General features: G+C 33.6%; 1 protein-coding gene and 1 long non-coding RNA gene across 5 annotated transcripts in view; one reads left to right on the top strand and one right to left on the bottom strand.

The window, feature by feature from the left end:
- The window catches only part of KCNT2 (potassium sodium-activated channel subfamily T member 2), a 446,059-nt gene that overhangs the window by 351,747 nt on the left and 78,761 nt on the right, over nt 1-15,551 (bottom strand). The window lies entirely within an intron of this gene.
- The window catches only part of LOC119526195, a 44,576-nt gene continuing 42,638 nt past the window's right edge, over nt 13,614-15,551 (top strand). Inside the window, exon 1 of one of the 2 annotated variants that reach the window (XR_005215144.1) lies at nt 13,614-13,735. This is a non-coding gene — a long non-coding RNA (uncharacterized LOC119526195). Of the gene's footprint in view, nt 13,736-14,682; nt 14,826-15,551 lie in introns of those variants that run through there. The other variant, XR_005215146.1, reaches the window with a different exon arrangement.

The raw sequence follows: 15,551 nt of genomic DNA, 5'->3' as shown, positions 1-15,551 counted from the left end.
TATTCACTTACATATTTAAATACTTAGTCAATTACTTCTATTTAAAAACATACAATAGTTTGATTTCTATATATGTAACTTTTTGGATGTTTTTCTTTTACATATTAATAAATCTTTAAATATATATATAACTATGTTAATTTAGTAATTCTGCTAAAAAATGCCTTTTAGATTCATGGAACTATTTGCCAACAAGTCTGCATTCTCAATCATCAGAGATTTTAGAGAGAAACAAACAAGAATATAACCTATTTCAAATTGCAAATGAAAGTAGCCTTAATCCATGTCTCTGGTTTAGAAAATTTGAGAAGTATGTTTTAAAATACTAAAGGAACACTGGAAAAAATTCTAGGTCATTTTCAATATTCATGGAAAGGAACTATGAAGATTCTGCTGCAAGGCCCTTCCAGCATTTCTGAGATGAAGAAACCTTTACTAACAGCCACAGCTATGGTAATAATTACAACATGGCCCGTTCATGACCCTAAGGCTTCCAGCAGAACTCAGAAAGCTTCCACCCCACATCAACACCCCACCAGGAAGCCCTTCGAACTCTAAATTCAAGGCTGTTAGGTTTCCATTAAGAGGCAGTCATTCCACACTAATATGGATGATAAACTCTAAATAGTACTAAAGAATATCAAATGTGCTTATATTTGTAGTATTTATGAAAACATACATTTCATTTTTACATTAATAAAAATTAAGCAAACATAGACTCTAGCAACAAGAACAGTGTTCTTCAGAGGTAGAAAAAAAGTTATGAAATTAAAGACTCACTATAGAAAAAACTTGTGGAAATAATTGAAAACCAAATGCCAAGGAATTTATGCTCTCAATGATAGAATCACTTTTGGCCCCATTTGAAGAGAAAAAGGAAATGCCAGTAATGCTTGTAGTACCGGGAAACAATACATCACAGAATATAAAGATCTCTATAAATTACATTTAACAAGAAAGTGTGCTTGGCAATTTCACTTCAAACCAGCTTTCATTTTTTCATGTATATTTAAAAATTACTCATTCTATTCATTCTAAGATATTTGTAAATTCAGTACATGTTAATTCTTGTTAACAAGAGTTTAACTTATTTAGGTATCCATAAATGAGGCCTATCACAAACTAGATACATGTGCTGAAAAATAATACATATGTCAAAAATATTATTATTAGAGGTTCCAGAAGTTTCTGATAAAGGACAGCTGTACATATACCAAAATAATGTTCTAATATATATAAGGAGTCAACAAAGTCTGAAGTAATAAAGATACTAAATCTTACATGTATACACTTTAATTCTTGAAATAATTTGCTAGGATGCCTGAACTGACTATATTATTTGTTACGTGTTATAGCATATAAGACTCTGATTTGCAATTATCAAAAAAAACTCAACTAGCTTAAATTAAAAAAAATAAATAAAAATAAATAAAAAATTAAGATTCCCTCATAAGTGAAAAGTGCCAGAATGAAGAGGACTGCAAGCGTGACTTGAAGTAGCAGCTCATCAATTTCACCAAGACCTGATTTTTTCACTTCTCCCAACTTTGCTTACCTTGCTTTATTCAGAAACAGATTTTTCCCTCATGTTAGCAGGAAGATTGCAACTGCTCCAGAAATTACATCCATCAGGTTAAGTTCAATAAGATAGAGAAACAACTCTCTACTTGAATAGGAGTACAGCAGGATATAAATTTCTCAGAGGCTGGGCCTTGGTCACATTCTTCAACCTCAATTTGAGGGCTTAGGGCGTGGGGGCAGGGGAAATGGGCACTTAAGGCTCAAGAACTAAGAATGAGGGAAAGGTGGTTTCCCAGAAAGAAATCAAGAATGCTAACCCAAAACAAGAGAATGAATGCCAAGTAGTGTGAAATAACTAATGCCCTCTACAAAAACTAGGAAATAAGCAATTACCTCATCACTATCACCATATTCTATATCGATTTTTAATATTTCATAAAATTCCACTTATATGGTGATCAGAATAATACTATCATTTAAGGTCAGTGTTTTAAATGTACAAGAAAGACATGATATGATTAAAATATAGCAAGTCATATATTAAGGGCAAACGTAATAAGATTTATTTTTGATGCTAACCAACGTTTCTACATCGGCATTATTTCACGTAGTATTTTAGGTATCTTCCAATCGAGGTAGTTCCCAATTAACAAAATTTCATTCTAATTTTATTTCTAGCTATAGGTAGGGAGGACTATCAAGCTATATCTAATTTCAGGTTAAGTAAACTGTCTTACAGCTTAGGAAAAAAGTTTTAACCAAATACTGTTTCAACATTTATAAATAAGAATTTTTATTATTAAGTCTTCAGTTTTTCATCAATTTTCTATTGGCCTGGTTGGAGTAGAAAAAGTGAAGAAAGATGATGATAAAAAGGTAGCAGGGTTTTGTAAGCCACAGTAAAGGGTCTAAACTTAGACTGTAAACTAAAGATAATGGGGAGTCATTTAAACAGGGATTTATTTTTTAAGCATTTGTGGTTTTTGAAAGTTCATGTCCGAATAGAAATTATGTCAATAGTGGTCAAGTTAGCTATGAGAAAACCCTATAAGTACAGGAAAAGATGATAAAAGTAATGAAAAAACCCCAAATATTTATTTAGGAATAGAAAGAAGAGAGTTTGGTGTTCTATTGGATATTTGAGTCTTTCTGAAGAACAGCGAGGAGTCAATTTTGACTCCCAGGTTTCTGTTTGAAGCATCTGATTAGATGTGGGAGCCATGATAGCAAATACCAGGAAAGGATTAGCATTTCAGTAGTTTTTGAGTGTTGGAAAATGATGGGATGACAAATAGATAATGATCTCAGTTCTAGACTTAAGGCCTAAGGACTGAGAATGAGGGAAAGGTGGTTTTTAGATTTCTATGCAAAAATCCAGCTATTCTAGCAACAGGTATGGAGCACTAAGAGGAAAGGTTGAGCTGATAGTTGAGTACACAGGAATAGAGCTGAAGGTAAATGTGTATGTGTGTGTGTGGGTACTCACACACGTATGTGTATATCTCCATCTATATGCCCAAATGTTCAATATATCACATATTATATGAATATATTAATAGATGAATAATACATGTGAACAATTATATATATATATTATGAAGTAACATTGATTCTGACTTAGACCTACCTTGTAGTTTTATTTGGATGATCCGATGTGTTCCTTCTGCTCTCCAAATGTTACCAACACAAAGCAACCAGCTGTGTCTTGCACTTTTCCACATCTCCCTCAGTGAGTTGATTCTATAGCATGTCCCTCAAATATTTGTTGAATAAATAAAAGGGCTTTTGAAATGGTAAAGTATCTGTTTTACTCATTTTAGTGGGAAAAAGTAGACCTCATAGCATTTATGAAGGCCATTTATTAGCTTCAGTAATTTGCCTCTTGTCATTCAAGTATAGGATATTATGACCACAAGGCTCAAAGTACAGATATAGAAATGCATCACAGCACAATAAAGTTAGGTAAAATTACCTGAAATGTGCTCAGAATTATTCATGTGTAAATAATGACACTTCACTACCAAAACAGGATGATGTAAGTGAATTATATTAATTATCTAACAAATTTTCTGAAAATGAGGCCATTATCTTTAGAGTTTCAAGTACTTTAAAAGCTGTTTGAGTTTCTTTCATGGGGAAGAATATTAGTAGGAAACCATTATTCTGCTTGTGAATCAGCATGTGCCATCTGAAAGTAGCTTATATTTCTAGCATATGAGGGATATACGCTTAATTACTCAGAAACTTCCATTTAAATAAAAATATAAAATTACAATTTGAAAGGTTCCAATTAGTTTAAATAATTTAATGTGAAGCGAACTTGCTGGTGCACATGAAGTAACATAATTTAAATGAAGAAGTATATCATACAAAGAGTAGAGTTTTTCACTGTAATCTCCAGATGTTAAATCTACTTCTTAATTTATTTCAGCAGTTGCCATGAAAAGGTCTAATTTGGAGGCTGAGAAACTATTCAAGAAATCTATTTTACTACATATGTATCTCCAAAATTTATTTAGCCAATTGCTTTATCCTAATTATGTGCCTCCCCTAGACTAGAAAACTGATAAGTGTAAAACTGAAATAAAATTTTAAAAATAAACACTATCTCATATAACAAATATGAACAAGATGAAAACATATTTTCATCACCAATGAAAGTTTTCATTTCCAAACGTTACTTATATTTTAATCAGTCACAGCACTCAGATGGATCACAGCATTTTAATATATGCCTGCTATAAGCCAGGCATATATTTTTTCATTTACTGTTACAAAAATGATTTGAGCTCTAATTATGACCCTCATTATACAGATGAGATTGGTGAAGGTCAAAAGTTTCAGTAAGTTGCCCAAGATCACACGGTTAGTAAGTCATAAAGCTGGGATCCATTAAAAGTGGAATTTTACATGGAGGAAAAATGTATTTTGAAGACTCACTCTCTCATTTATTACATTTTATCTTGTACAAATTCTAGATGCAAAGTATCACGGTCACCTCCTACACAAGAAATTCCTTAGAGATAACAGATAGTAACCTGAGGCCCAGAAAAATTTGGACAAAGTCATGTCTCTTTCACACATAGTGACAAAGCAAAAATTGAAAACATATCATGATGACTTAATTGCCATTAATGAATGCACAGTGCTCTGTAAAATAATCATGTTAACCAGCTCACTGGTCTTCCTGCCTCATCATTTCCTTAATAGTCTGCCAAGTGATGCTGAATCAAAGCGTTAAAGAAATTAGAATCAGCTGCTGAAGCTGAAATGCTTACATTCCATAAAATCCTTTATATTTTACCTCCAATTTCTTCCTTCCTTCAAGTTACCAACTTTCTTAGCCTCATACGGATTACAATTAACTAGTATTAGTAGGCACTTTTTGAAAAAATAAGATAATGGTCAATAATGGAACAATAGTAATCAGGTCACCATTTATGATCTCGTCACCCATTTCTGTAAGAGATGACCATGACTATTACATATACTTCTAGATAAAAAATTAAAAGTTTATGCTTTTTAGGACAAAACATCTTGTCTCATTTTTAAACAATTTCCTCATTTACTTAATTCACCAGTTCTGTGGTCAATGGAAGTCTATACAAAGACAAGTCCTTTTGATTTTACCTAAGATTATATTCTCTGAAAAGTTAAAATCAAAAGCAGAATTAGTCTGAACAAATCTTTACATTTCCAATATGACAATCCTGGGTGGGCTCAAGTATTCACAAAGACTGAGAAATGGTCTTTAGATACCACTGGTTTTCCTCCAGGCACAACAGAAAATTCCAAGCTGCCATTTCAAACACAGAAACAAATTGTGATTCCTTCCCCACTTCTCTTAGGGTAATTATCTTTATGTTCAAACAAGAATCAAATAGAAACGACATAAACTGGCTTCTAATTTTCCAATGATATGCAAGCCAAAGAAGGTGTTATTGACTAAAAAGCCAATAAGAAACACAACAAATCTTTACTTTTTGTGGGTTATTACCCAAACACTTCATCTGTCCATTTAAGGAAAAGCTTTTTAGTTTTAAGTGTTCATCATCAAAGTGATCATAAACATAATTATTAATGGAATTGAGATTTTCTCTTTTGTGGGAGTTTTCTTCTTGCTGGCTCATAGCTGTTTGCCAGTAATAAAAATTTTGTTAGCACTTCCTTTGCTCATTAGGAAGAATTATTCCCTTGACTGGTGACATCAATGTATTTGTTACAATCCCATCTGCAATTCTGGTAGCCTGGCCTAAAATGTACTGATAAAAGAAAACAGGAGCAGGCATTCTAAAAGAAACCCATTCTAGTCATTCAAGAGCAGAAAAAGTCAGGCATGATATGATTTTGCATTAGATTTCCTCATACATTTCATGCTTAATATAATGCTATAAATAAATATTTAACTCTTAAAATATTTTTAAAAACATAATGTTAGAATGACTGTATTTTAGAATAAAACATAACTGCCATCTGAATAATATTATGGAAAGGATATGCTGAATTAGAACAATCCAATAATAATTTAAAGTACAGATACACCTTATATACTTAATTATTATAAGGGATCTCAGAAATAAATTGCTGAATTAAATATTACTAATTCTAAAGAGAATTTTCTGAAACATCTCTTGACCATTAAAATAAATGTATTTAAAATAGGATACATAAATTCATTTGAAACTACAGATGATTAAAAGTATTCTATTTTAGACAAGGAAAGAAAAAAGAACAAATGATTAATTCAAACACTGTCTTCATGATTTCAGTCCCTTGCTGTTACAGCTTACCCTACAGTACCTTTCTCCTGAATCAGATACCGATGACTGAAGTCGTGGAAAAGGCACAAATGTGGATCCACAAGGAACTAGCTGTGGAGGCATTAGGATCTTCTGCTCAGATGTTTGTTCAAGAGAAAGAAATTTGTTTACAGCCACAAACTCCTTTAATCCAGTTGTATGATCAAAGGAAATGGAGTCTTTTGATTTTACCTTTACTTTGGAAGGATTTTATAGGATGTAAACATTTCTGCTTCAGCAGCTGATTCTATTTTCTTTAATGCTATCTTTGATTCAGCATCACTTGACAGACTATTAGGGAAATGTTGATGAGGCAGGAAGACCAGTGTACTGGTTAACATGATTATTTTACAGAGCACTGTGCATTCATTAATAGTAAATAAGTTGTGCAATACTCTTCTCTCCTTCTTTATAAAAATCTATTTATGTTTCTTTAGTCTCAAGATGTTTGGTGTTCAAAATACAGAACATATCACTTGTTTCAAAAATATAACCTATACACTTTTCTCTGTTAAACCAAATCATGTTAACTTTAAGGAAGTCATAATACTGTAGCTATGTCCACTCAGCACACAATGCTTACAACTCAGATAAAAGAATCATGTTTCAGTTACACCAGTCAGGGCTTTCTATGATAAAAAATGCACACACACTAAATGTCAAATTCTTAGAGGTCACTATGGTTTAACAAGTGCCTTTAATTGGTTGACCCATAGAGGGGCACAATAAATGAAGGGATTTTTATAGGCATGACAGGGATGCCAGAATATATAAAAGAAATTATAAACATGTAAGAATTCATGAAAATGAAAAGTGTATGTAAAATGTATAAATTCCATTAAAAGGCAAACAAATATTGGGAAAATATTGCTATTTATATGACACCCGTGGAACATAGTAGGATATAGACATTTCTGGTAGCCTTACTCATCCTAGCTTTGTTTTTGCTTATGAAAACTCATGGCAATATTATTGTTCAATAATAGAAACGTGGTTAAACATTTTTAGTACATAAGTAGCACAGAATATTGTGCAATCAAAAATAATGACATTCATAATATACTTGTTCTGGTTTGCTAATGCTGCCAGAATGCAAAACACCAGAGATGGATCGGCTTTTATAAAAGGGTGTTTATTTGGTTACACATTACAGTCTTAAGGCCATAGTGTGTCCAAGGTAACACATCAGCAATCGGGTACCTTCACTGGAGGATGGCCAATGGTGTCCAGAAAACCTCTGTTAGCTGGGAAGGCACACGGCTGGGTGTCTGCTCCAAAGTACTGGTTTCAAAATGGCTTTCTCCCAGGACTTCCTCTCTAGGCTGCAGTTCATGCAAAATGTCACTCTTAGCTGCACTTGAGGTATTTGTCCTCTCTTAGCTTCTCTGGAGCAAGAGTCTGCTTTCAACAGCTGTCTTCAAACTGTCTCTCATCTGCAGCTCCTGTGCTTTCTTCAAATTGTCCCTCTTGGCTGTAGCTCCTCTTCAAAAGTTCACTCTCAGCTGCACTGAGTTCCTTCTGTTATGTCAGCTCATTTGTATGGCTCCACTGATCAACTTAGACCCACCACAAATGGGTGGAGCAACATCTCCATGGAAATTATCCAGTAAGAGTCATCACCCACAGCTGGGTGGGGGGCATTCCAAAGAAACACTCAAAGAATTACAATCTAATCAACACTGATAACGTCTGCCCACACAAGATTACATCAAAGATAATGGCTTTTGGGGAACACAATCTATTCAAACTGCCACAATACTTTTAGGAAAAAAACCAGTAAATACATTAAAAAACAGGTTACTAAATCTCATTGCGATTTGACCCCATTTGGGTAAAGTATATACATGTAAATGGAGAAAAAATCTTGAATATTATATGCCAAATTATTAGTATTTGGTGAGACTATGTGCAGTTTTAGAATATTTGTGGTTATTGTGGTTAATCAGCATTATCCACCTTTCCTAAAGTGACCACATACAACTTATATAGTAAAAATAAAACTAATCAAATAAGGCACACTATTTGTAAACAGTAACATCACTATCATAGGTTGTACCAAGACTTTACTTCCCAAAATGCTTATCTCCATAAAAATCACTTTTTGAATGTCATATACTAAGATTCAAATAACTGTCCTCTGGTGACATTAGGTCACTAAAAATAGTCCATACTAGATATGATATCAAATCAATGGTAAGAAATGAGAGATCCTTGCATAGCAGCTACTTACCAGTTAGTGCAGCCAATTGGACTTCAGCTCCCTGACAACTTTCCAGACTTATTTGTTAAATTCACACAAGAAATTACACTCAATATTTGAACCAAAGGCCAAATATTGAGTGTAAATACCAATTATACAGAATATAAGTTCTTGACCTACGTGCCGGTTTGAATGTATTATGTCCCCCAGAAAAAGGCATATTCTTTGATGCAAACTTGTGGGGCAGACAGAATAGAGGGGATTAAGTTGGAACGTTTGAATTAGTTTGTTTGCATGAAGATGCGCCCCACCCAACTGTAGATGATAACTGATGGGATATTTCCATGGAGGTGTGGCCCCACCCATTCAGGGTGGGCCTTGATCAGTGCAGCCATATAAACGTGCTGACTCAAAGAGAGAAAATGGAGTGCAGCTGTGAGTGACGTTTTGAAGAGGAGCAAGCTTGCTAGAGAGGAACGTCCTGGGAGAAAGCCATTTTGAAAGCAGAACTTTGGAGCAGACGTCAGCCACGTGCCTTCCCAGCTAACAGAGGTTTTCCAGACGCCATTTGTCATCCTCCAGTGAAGGTACCTGATTACTGATGTGTTACCTTGGACACTTTATGGCCTTAAGACTGTAACTGTGTAGCCAAATAAACCCCCTTTTTATAAAAGCCAATCCATCTCTGGTGTTTTGCATTCTGCAGCATTAGCAAACTAGAACAACCTATAACTATTGAAGTACCAAGAAGCCTACCATCTAATATCCTCATAATTTTTAATTTGCTGTAGAGACTGTGGCAGCGAGGGTGCTTATCTGTTCCTTCATGTACAATGTGTGGGCTAACTTGCTGTTTAGACGTTTGGAGGCATTTTCTTCAACACAACCCAACTGGATCCATACATTTCCACCAGCCCCATTAGGAAAAATGTATCCTCAGAGATCTCTGAGCAGAATCCCCAAACAGACGCCCAAAAGCACAGGTTACCATTTGAGGATTACAATGTTGAGAGAGGTAGCACAGAGTGAAAACAGGATAAACTTTGTAGCAACACAGACTTGCATTTAAATACAGCTATGGGACTTTGAATATGCCAAGGCTATTTAACTATTCTGAGTCTCAGGCTTTTTTTCTAGGTAAAATAGAGGTAGTAATTCCTGCTTCCTATAGTTACTGAGAATAAAATGAGAGTTCATGGGAATTTCATAATACAGAAACTGATATGTAGAAACCTCTCAATTAATGTCTCCTTCCTCATGCATTTGTTAACCTAGTTTTCTTGTAATAGCCATTATCACATTTGATATAATTTCACTTTTTAGTAAGGCTACCCAGTATTACCAGGGAGAAATGTAGTTCTGTAATAAGTTTACTGATATGATGAAAATAACTCAAGAGCCCAGTGATTATTTCAGCAGACTCTCTAGTCGGTCAGTACTAGAGTCTCTCAATGAAGTAATCAGATATGTCATTATACAAGCAATTTAATGTAATTAGACCAAAATGGCTGCTGATGGGAGTGAAGACTTCTGGAGCAGTATTTCTCAGAATTTAGAAGTTAAATAAAGTGGCCACTGGGAGTACCTGGGTAATCTAGCTAGGCTTACGGTAAATTAATTAACTTTCTTGCTCTGATTATGCATAATCACAAAGGCATTTACTTTTGTGGTTTAGCTTCCTTTCCTCAATTCTATAGTAAAGTGAGTTTTTTAGTAAGCAAAGTCTTCATGAGTCTTTCTTTCCTCTTATGAAAGGGATACCTTATCACATGTTCAAATATATTTATTTCACAATGATTGCAAATGAGGATCAACAGAAAAAATACTCTGATTTCAAACTTAATTCCATCAGATATCTTTTCAAAACATGAGAGTTTGAGCTAACAGTCCACACTGCCAGGAACAATTCATTCTGACTCTTTGAATAGTATCAAAAACACCAGCAGTAGCCAAGCAAAAGACAGGAAGAGTAGCTGATTTTTACTATTTCCATGTAAGGTATCTGCACATCATCTAAGTTTCCAAAACTAACATTAACAGAACCATTCAGCAACTAAACTCATTTTTAAACTTAATATCCTGGACTTCTTTAATATTTATTCCTTGTAGAGCTCAAACTTGGAACATAAATCTTTATAACCAGACAGAAAGGGAAATGTTGAGCCAAATTAGAGAGAAGATACATGTCTTGTTTCCTAGCTATTAAAAAAAAAAAAAAAAATACCACACAAAGGGTTGGGTTAACAAGAATTTACTGGCTCAGGGATTCACAGGCTAGATAGAAGGCTTGCTTCCTGTCGAGGTCAGGATCTTCTGGCAGGCCAGCAATCTTTGGGATTCCTTGGCTGTTCCATCACATGGCAATGCACATGGCGGCATCTTCTCCTTTCAGTTCCAGGTTCCACTGACTTCCAAATTCTTGTTCATTTTTTCTGTGGCTTCGCTTCTCCATCCAATTTCCTTTGCTTATTAGGACTTCAGCCATATTGGATTAAGGCCCAATCTCGTTCCATTTGGCCACACCTTAACTAAAACACATCTTCAGAGGTCCTATTTACAAATGGGTTCATGTCCACAGGACCAGGGATTGGGACCCCATGCTTTTTTATGGGGACAAGAATCAATCCCCAATGATACATGTAATCCTTGAGATCATATACTTCTTACTTAATCCTTGAATTTTCATCATACTTAGCCAAATTGTATTTATTAAATAAAATAAAAATTAAAAAGTAGAAAAAACTTTAGTGCATTGTAATAACAGGAATGTATCAACAGCAACTTAACTCTTTAACATCTTTAATTATTCTCTGTGGTTGAGCTAAAATCAATTACTTCTCTCTATTTGAACATATCCATATACAAAGGGATGTTTAAATAACATTCCTCTCTACTAATATGTTTTGATGAATGATCAACTTATTGAGCTTCTCTTGTAAATCAAGGTTTAAAACCGTATGACACAAGACACTGCAATGAAATAAAGGAGCTCAGAATGCTTACTTCTCCATATAATCTTAAAGACACTGTTTCTCCCTCACAAGCTTTGGTCATTCAAGATTTGCTCCTTCTTAAAAAGCGCAACAGTAATTCAAAAGCAAAGGAAATTCTCAAATAATGGACACACACATACACACACAGATCTCTATCTGCACACACCAAAATTTCATTCCTATCCTAGGCAAATCAAGGAAAATAAAATTATGTAGTGAATAGCATTTGTATTATAAACTTAGTTACTAAAGTGTTCATTAAAGATATTGCAATACACTTAGGTATTGCTTATGCCTGCCATTATCTTCTAAAGCACAAGGGTTTCTTGCCGATGCTAATAGAACGACCATGAGAAAGCTGCTGATTTGGTGAAGCTTTCCTCCAACGTTCAACAATTTATTGGCCTTCTCAGGACTCTGTACACCAAAGCAAAGTATTCCTCAATAAATAAAGGAGATCATGGTCCTTATTTCTTTGTGGAGGTATCTTTATGTCTCATAAATGCAATGATCATTTAAAAGGAGAAATATGGTGATCCAGAAAGTAACTAAATATGAACCAACTGTACTGACATTAATTGAGAGCACTATTATGAACCAAATGAGTTTGGAAACTTTTCAAGTACCTAACTTTTGGGGGTACTTTGTTTCCCCACCTGTAAAATGAGCAGAGTTGACCACTTTTCTTCCAAGTCAGAAAGACAATGATTCTTTAAATCAATCCATGTGAAAAGAAAAATCTCAGCTAGATTGCAGAGTATTTATTTATTCATTCAGTAATGTTTATACCCTGTATAAACAGTTCCTATTTTCATAAGCAAACACTCCCTGTCCTCATAGAGCTTAATTTTAGTCAGAAGGAAAAATTAAGCACAGTAATAAATGTTTAATTACAAATTTGTGTAAGTACTATGAATATAAAGTACATAAAGCTAAAAGAGAGAAGGATGCATGGGTGGTAGGGAGGGAAGGCCTCCACACTTTTTACCAGGTTCCTGGGTCAAGAGAGTTCTCTTCTCATGGATAATCTGCCCCAAAATAACTTTTTTTAATTAAGAGTTGGCTTTCATTCACAATTTGGCAATAGTTTGTGATACTTGTCATTAAGGACCGGTGTTCTTGCACTCAGAGGGCAAGGTCTTGGAAGGTGATGAATGGGAAGAAGAAAGGAGAAATCTTTATTACTGAAAGACATACAGTGCACTCTCTCAGAAAACCATGTTTTGCAAAACCTGCTCTCATTAGTGGATGATTGTCTGTTTTTCATTGTTGAGTGCTTCTGGTAGGTAATCATTTTCAGTACACTTATTCTTTGAGAGAAAATCATAAGTAGAGGTATTGTACCATGGAATAAACTGATTTCCTACTAGACTATGAAGGAAATTGTCTCTGCATTCAAAGTACCAAACTGCCTAGGTACATTATTTTAAGGTTTCTTGTTCTGAAGTCCTACTTCAGGCAATAAATATATGCATGCAACAAAATTATTATCAACATAGAATTTGCAAGACATGATGACTATTTCAGCTGATACAGAAATATCTGTCTTGATATTCTCAGATGAAGAATAAAAAGGAAATAGGGAAATCAGTGAAGTTGTTGAGAACTAAATTAACATTAAGTAGAACAAACATTTTAAAAGAAGCTTTCGTCTTAGCTGTTAAAATCTTAATTAAAAAAAAAAGGATAGAAGTCTAATTCTTGGATTAAAAGGTAAAACCCTGAAACAAAGGAAAGTAGATTCAAAACTGATAAAATGGAATTTATTCTTTTTTATCTACTTATATTAAATAGATCTTAAAATATTTTGCAAGAATAATCAGACCACATTATAGAACTGATACAACATCAATTGTCTCTCTGATGAATCACCTTGATGTGGGGGCACAGAGAAACAAACCCGATGAATTGTCACCCTTCTCAATCTTAGAGAATTCTTTTATTATAATTCTCTTAATGGGGTAACTAGTCACAACATGGACTAGATACTATATAACCTTCAAAATCCACCTCCTTTTCTGTTTATCTGATTCCATTTTATCAAAGTTCAATTCTGATTACAAATTTCCTCCCTTTGCATATGATCCAATGTAAACAAAGTCACTACCCTAACATCATGGTCTGATTCTCAGGTATAGTTTAGTTTGCTAAGCATAAGTCAGTTGCTCTGAAATTATTCAACTCTGAATATCTTCACAAAATCAAATTCTTTAACATCTAAGGTAAGTCTGAGACACAGCACTGTGGGGACCTCATCAAGGTAAGGGCACTCACTATGATGTATTATTCAAGTGACTAACCACTTCATATTTTTTCTTTGATTTGATTTTACCTTTAAAATTTTAAAAGATAAAATTCCAATTGTTATATATGTATTGTATATGTATATGTTTGTACAATTGATCATCTGAGGCAATACTAACTTAAAGGTATTATCAGTAGCACATAGGAAATTGGACAGCAAGGGAAGCTCATTCACTTAAAGATGATCTCAATTTAAAAAAAAAAATGAAAATCGGTCTTGCAAAACATTTGAGTAAATGTAGTAAATATTATCTTTATTTGCGTTCTTTAAAAATAACAAAAAATAAATTTATTTTGAATCATACTCCTTTGTACATTTTTAAAACCTTGGTTTTACTTGGCATTACTACACCTTTAGGATAAGAGTGTATGTACAATCCAGGTTTTCACTGAAGGTAATTATGTTCATGAGGAACCCAGATCTGAAGCATCTATGGTTATATAGAAAATGTCAAGCCATATTAGAATAAGAGTTTACTAAAATGAAAGACTCAATTCTTCAATGGACCATTTTGCTGCCTTAGATTACATATTCTAAAATTTTCCTAAGGTTTGCTTAATATCCTAGCATTGTCCACTTGAAAATTTGACTTTAAAATGTAGTCAGAGGATGGGAGCTTGAGAAATGAAATAGGAACTTCCATGAAATATCTCTATTAGAATTTAAATTAGAAAACCTACTCTAATCTCTTGAGTTTTATTATGTTACAGTTTCATATTTTGTCAAAACAGGGGCATTTTATGCATTTCATTCAAAGTCTTCCTAAATACATTCCTGAAGGTAGAAACTAAAAACAGAATACAAATATAAATGGAAATTAACTCACATATTTAATTTATCCAGGTAAACTGGCTCAATTTCTTCAGCTATGAATGAGAATAACATTTCTATTTTACTGAAGATTGAAATAAAAATGAAAGAAAATTATATTTTTTCTTTGGGGAAACAAAGTATACTGAAGCTAGGCATCATTCATTCATGAATTCACTAATTCATGCAATAAATATGTGAGTACCTTGTATGTGTGGTAGTCAAGTACTATATGGTTACTGATAATACAGCATGCTCATGGGACTGTTTTAAATTATTATTATAGGTATATAAAGTATAATTATTGATATATTGAGTATTTCTCAATAAGCTTATCATGCTTTAATATAGATTACTGACATTTCTAAAAATCTCCAGATATCACTATTTTGTTCTTTTACACTGCAAAAAAATTAAGAATCCAACCATGTTTTTAGTGATATTAATGTCTACAAAGTAGGACAGCATTATTTCACATTCTTGACAACCATTTTCAATTTAATGACACACAGTTTTAGTGTTTATTTTAAATAAACTACTCTTCACAAAGAAAAAGGAAATTTTTATGCTCACTTGTCTTAACAGTTGATAAGTCACTATTGCAACTCTTATCAGCGTAAGATGCAATGGCATGTTACAGTATTAGCTTCTGCTTTAAACTTTGGAAGCACATATGAAATCAATACTTTCCTATGGCATCTAGAAGTCATTCAGCAAGTCATCTAAATGCTGATCTCGGAAATGATCCCAAATTAAATTACAGAAATTGCCTTTTATCTATAAAGTCTGGCAATTTAGGTCCAATAATTTATATTGGACCCAATACTGCCAGAATATTCTCAGTAGGAGTTCAACCCTCAAATCCCTAAAAAAGTGCCATAATTTATACTTCAAGGGGAAAAGAATATTTTATGGCATGACTA

Source organism: Choloepus didactylus, chromosome 2 (assembly GCF_015220235.1).
Source record: "Choloepus didactylus isolate mChoDid1 chromosome 2, mChoDid1.pri, whole genome shotgun sequence".
Classification (NCBI taxonomy): Eukaryota; Metazoa; Chordata; class Mammalia; order Pilosa; family Megalonychidae; genus Choloepus; species Choloepus didactylus.
Note: the sequence above shows the minus strand (reverse complement) of the source record. Positions and strands in the feature narration are given on the sequence as shown.